Below are 5,670 nucleotides of genomic sequence, written 5' to 3'. Positions count from 1 at the left end.
AGCCAATAACAAATGCTGATAGGGATGTAGGGAAAAGGAAACCCTTCTCCACTGTTGGTGGGAGTGCAGACTGGTGAAACCACTGTGGAAATCTGTGGAGATTCCTCAAAAAACTAAAACTAGAAGTCCCATTTAACTCAGCTATTTCTCTTCTTGGCCTCTTTCCAAAAGAGTTAAAAGCATCATACTACAGTGATATATGCACGCTCATACTTGTAGCAATACAGTTTGTAATAGCTAAATCTTAGAAATAGCCCTAATGCCCATCAGCTAATGAATGGAGAAAGAAGATGTGTTCTTTTATACAAAGGAGAACTACTCTTCCATAAAGAAGGATAAACTTGAGATATTACTAGGTAAATGGATGCACCTTGAGACCATACTCTTAATAATCAGACACACATGTATAAATACTGTGCTATTTCCTTGGTGTGAGAAACAAAAAATATAAATAAGGACCAAAATTTGTAATAGATATTGGGAAATGGGAAGAAAATGTTCCCACACAGGAACTTTGCGCATGAAATGTGCCCACTGACTTCCAGCCTACATAGCAGTGTGTTGAGAATTTAAGTAACAAATGAACAAAACTATAAAATAAGTCACATTATCTTTGCCTACTGGTTAAAGTCTAGTTTTGAATCTGTCTAAGACCCTGGCATGGCATGCTCTTGTGAAAAGTCATTCTTGGTTTGCTGTGAAGATGATGCCGGTGGTTCTTGGGAGACAGGCACAGAAGTCCATATTGCTGTGCTATCTCTGTGTTATCCCATGGGAAGACAGAAACATTTCCTCTCTACTCTTTCATATCACCCTTTCTCAGTGATGGAAGGCTGAGATTTTAAAGGCACAGGTGACCTTTGAATGGACTTCACCCTAAAGGAAGCCATGAGTTTTGGAAATGTCAAACTAACACTTTTTCTCTCCTAATAAACGGGCCCATCATGTACCTAGCAAGCAGCTACTTCTGGAATTTGCTCATTTTCTCAGTGTTCTCCTTTTTTACTAAAATTGCCATGATGGGACTTAACTGCTTTTCCTCTGTGTTCTCAAATCCTTGTGGGAACAATTGAATATCTATAGCAGTTCAAAGGAACTTAAGCAAAGATAACGTGTAAAAATTTGCATGCACCTTGAAGGTTTGCATCTGATCAAAGTTCAGGCTTTGAACTTCTGGCTCTGTGTGTTCCACTAGCAGGATCAATGGAAACTGCCATCTCTTCTGCTCATTCCCCGGGGTACTGAGCAGTTGGAGTCCTCTCCAGGGGGTCACTGATACTTTCCTGCCACCGACTTCAGAGCCACTGTTCATTCCCATACCCCTGGCTTTAGCCTGCCTCAGGGTGAACCGTGAAGACGCAGCTTGTCTTGATCTTACCTTCGCTGCTGGTTGCTCCCGCAGGTGCTGACACTGCTCCACCCCAACCCAGCCTCTAGCCCTCTCTAGATAGACCTTCAAATGATTTTATTGGGCTGTCCAAGGCTTATCTTTTCTTTCTTTTTTGTTTCTGAAGTCCCTTTTTTACCAGTGTGCTTCAATGAATTGTACCCAATCATTTGCATGTTCTTATTTGGTTTTCACTGAAAAATAGTTTACTAACTTGATGGTTCTATCTGTACTCTGTACTGATGAAAGTTTTCTCTCCTTGATACTGTAACTGGGTTGGGGATGGTGACTTAAGTAAATAACTTCAGCACCAAACCCCTTTGTTAACAGCCCAAACCAGGAAAATAATATTTGACCAGGAGTGGGGTCAGTTACACCTAGTATTTGGGCCCAGTAGTAGTACTATCGACTTAGATTTGTGTCTTCCCTAGGTCTTACGCATCATTTGAGTTAGCATCTATAGGGAGGTGAGGTTTCTTCCTCCTCACTCTTTCAAATTATCTGCAAATTGGCAAAATAGGCAACAAAGAGAGGGAAAAATAGAATTGGAGGTTAAAAATGTATCTGTTATCTAAACAGCTTGGGATATCATGAAACTGGGATAAAATGAGGATTGGCTGGATGGATGATAAGATTTGGGATGTACTGAATACTGCAGTTAGATGTGTGAAGTTTGAATATAAAGAACTATAGACAACTTAATTTCTGTCTGCTTAGTTTAAAGAAGTAGAAAATTTTTCTAAAACACATGGACTGTACACAGACCATAAGTAAATAATTTGAGAGAGAAGAATGGTGCTATTTCTATGGAATTTAATTTTCTATAAAATTTAAATTTAGTGAGAAGATTCCAATCTGAGACTAATCTCAAAATCTACAGAATGCTGTCCATACCAGGAACATGTCCAATGCACTGTTGGTCAAGTACTCAGATGAAGTTAGATTTCTAAGTACCTTGTTTCATGTTGGTTTTATATTCAGTGCTGAGTCCCCAAGTGAAAAGTTGTGTGTGTGGGGAAATGCTTCACTTTATAGATAGATGTGCATATATGGTCTGTTCAGGGTGTGTGTATGTGTGTGTGCATGCACATCCATCTTTGCTGTCATAGTGAGCAAAGAGAAAAGATGAGATAAACTATGCTTGATGGGAAAGTGAAGTCTATTTCAGAGAACATCTGAGCTAGCAATCACAAGGCAACTCTAGAATAGTGAGATATTTAGAAATGGCACACAGGCATGAAGCAGGGCCTTTCTGTGGGCCTGACTGGAGGAAACAAGCTTATTTCAGAAGGGAGAGTCAGTTGTTAAACACAATCCGGTGAACTCCTGAATCTAGGATTAATTAGCCTCAAAGGAAAGCATTTTAATTGAAAACTGAGGATTGAATTTAGGGCCCAGGCCAAAAAGACCTTGCTTTGGTTTATAATATGATTCAAACCATTAGATGCATACACAGAGGTTCAAAAACCATTAGATACATTCAAGATGTTAACAAGAGTGACTTCCAAATGGTGAGGTCATGGACAATTTTTAATGTCTTCATTTATACCCCTTTGTATCTTCCAAGTTTTATTAATTGCACTCCTTTTATAATTAGAGAAACCCAGCAAACATTATCTTGAAAATAAATTTAATCATATGGGGAAACTGTGGAATAATGGAGTTGGCTTGGTCCACCACCAAAAATATATCAATCTAAGGGGGACAGGTGGGGACTCTTTGCTCTTTCAGGATCTAAATGGGCACATAAGTGCTTGATTCATGAAGTCACTGAAACTGCTAGCAGATGTGAGATGAGTTATAGAGCAGGAAAAGAACGTGGCTACAGGAGGATTTTCTTGCTTGCTTTTTCTCCTCCTCCTCTTCATCATCTTTCTCACAGGGATTTAGCTGGACTGACTTTACCCAACCCCTGTAGCATTAATAGTGCATCCCCTTTTCCTGGGCCATGTGACTTGAATTCTCAGGGGATCCTGAGCAGGGAATTCCTTCTGTGGCTTGCCACTTTACTTAGCTAAAACAAAGCTGGACTTTGTCAAAAAGGAACTTCCAATAGGAAATAAAAAGCAACAACAAAACCAGACATTTAGAAACAGACATGCGTTAAGATCGTAGCCTTCTCTTGTAATCTTGCAACCAGATCTTGGCACAGTGCAATCCTCACACAGCTTCTGCATTGTTGGCGAGTGCCTGTAGGAAATGTTAGGATTTTGGCAATTCTTGACTAGTCAGTTTTGTTACTGTGTTTTGTGCCCTCTTAGGAATTTATGTTTTGCTAAAAGAAAACATAAAGAGCCCCCGTATCTAATACTAACGAGCAATTGGATGGCGCAACAATGAATAATTCTTCTCAGGGCTCCCCAAAATCTGCCAAAGAATCTGGAGGAAAATGTTGCAGTTTTCGAATTAGCGAAGTACATTAAAACATAGTTTTATTTCATACTTGCTCAGTATGAACGTTTGACTCATGTACCTGAGACACTGGACAAAGTGGTTGTTCAAATGCAAGCTGGGCTTCCCTTCACTAAATCCTAGAGTGTCCAGGCACTTGTCTCTGCGTGCTTTGCCTGTCCTCGGCTCTGGCAATGCTGACGCCCAAGGAGCTCATCCAAGGGCAGCAAGGGCATTGTCTCCTTTCTGTCCTCCTCCTCCCATTTCGCTTCTGGGTGTCTGGATTTCCTCTCTTCCTGAAGTTATTATATGCTCACCCTTGTAAACACAGAGGTCCCTCCTCGGGTTGAACAGCTCCTTCTTGCTTTCAAGTTGTGCATATTGGGGGTATTTCTCAGTCTGTGCAAATTAGTGAGGAATAACTTAGAGCCCAGTGAACACCAAGAGTTTCTTCAGCTCATGTTATATATTCGCTAAATCCTCAGGTGGCATGTAGGTGGGCATAGTTAACCATGGTCACTTTGGACAGCCCTTCTCTTTCTGCAGAGCAGGGGAGGGTGAGGAAGAGGACACTTGTGTAGCACCTACCTGATCTTCAAGTCAAAACCTCCTCCTCTTGTCCTCTAAGACCTCACAGAGTCACATAGATGACACAACCCGTGACCTGACATCCAGTGGAAAGGGTAAAGGCAAAGCCAGAAAGTGTGAAAGAAAGAGGCCCTGAGATAAGAATGGGTGTGTTTTAGGGGTGTGTCTTCATCTCACCAATGGGATTAGCCAGTAGCCACCTGAATTCAACTGTGCGGCACCTTGATTCTAGACTGCAGGGGCGATATTGTTTAGATCCTGAAATAGGTTACGGATAGAACAGCTTTCTTGTCTTTTTAAGTCTTATAATCTTGAAACATACCTGTTGACACCTGTCTTCCTGAGCTTACAAGTCCAGCAGTGTGTGCAGATTTCATTTCAGCCCACTGCATTCCTTTTGCAGAATTCATCTGAAAGGGCCACGTCTGCTTTCGCGGGCTTGTGTGTCCATCCAGCATGGAAAGCCAGCCAGCTGATTCATTGGTAGCCATTTATTTCTGCCATTAGAGAACAGATAACATTGCTCCTGGCTAGGAGTTCCATATACACTTTTTTAAAAAAGAAAACTCCAAAAAGATGTTATCCCCCTCACACCCCGAATTGAATCTGGTTCATTAAAGGGCTGAGAATTCTCCTGCCAGAAATCAATTTTCTAGTGGGACCTCAGCAGCCTGGGAAGAAGCGTACTGCTTTTTGCAAGAAACTACAGAGAAAGCATAGAGAGGAAAAGCATAGCAGTGGCCTCTCCGATTTTTATTTTTGGTGTTTCTAAATGTGAAGGCGCACTCTCCTATCACTGGACATTCCTGATGAGGACGCTCGTTTAGTCCCTTAAAGAACGCTGGGGATGATTTCTAAGTAGCCTAAACAGAGACCCTTTATGAGGCGCTGGAGATCCTTTGCTCGGCACGCCTCATAGCTGGCAGCAAGATCGCACTCTGAAATAGTTCCTTGGCGCTGGTGGGAAGAGGGTCTGTATCAGGAGACTGTTTATTTCTGTGTCCGGGTCCAGGTCCGCGGTTTATCTGATTCTGATAACTCCAGTATCATAAAAAAGGCAGCAGTCATGCTTGGGGCTCCCCTGAGGACCTAACGGGAGGGCACCTACCTACCTAGACATTTCCAGGACTAAGGGTCTAGCTGGGGAAACAGGATTTTAGAGACGGAGTTGGTGGAAGCGAGAACCAGAGCGCGGGGTTGGGCGGAGACGCGCGGAGCTCCCAGGCCAGGCGAGGCGCATCCCTGCGCCCGGGGACGCACAGCCCGGGTCTGCGGCCGGGACCCCCGCCGCTCGCCCCGGGCGG

This window comes from Chinchilla lanigera, unplaced genomic scaffold (genome assembly GCF_000276665.1).
Source record: "Chinchilla lanigera isolate Chin_1 unplaced genomic scaffold, ChiLan1.0 scaffold00073, whole genome shotgun sequence".
Taxonomy (NCBI): Eukaryota; Metazoa; Chordata; class Mammalia; order Rodentia; family Chinchillidae; genus Chinchilla; species Chinchilla lanigera.
Note: the sequence above shows the minus strand (reverse complement) of the source record.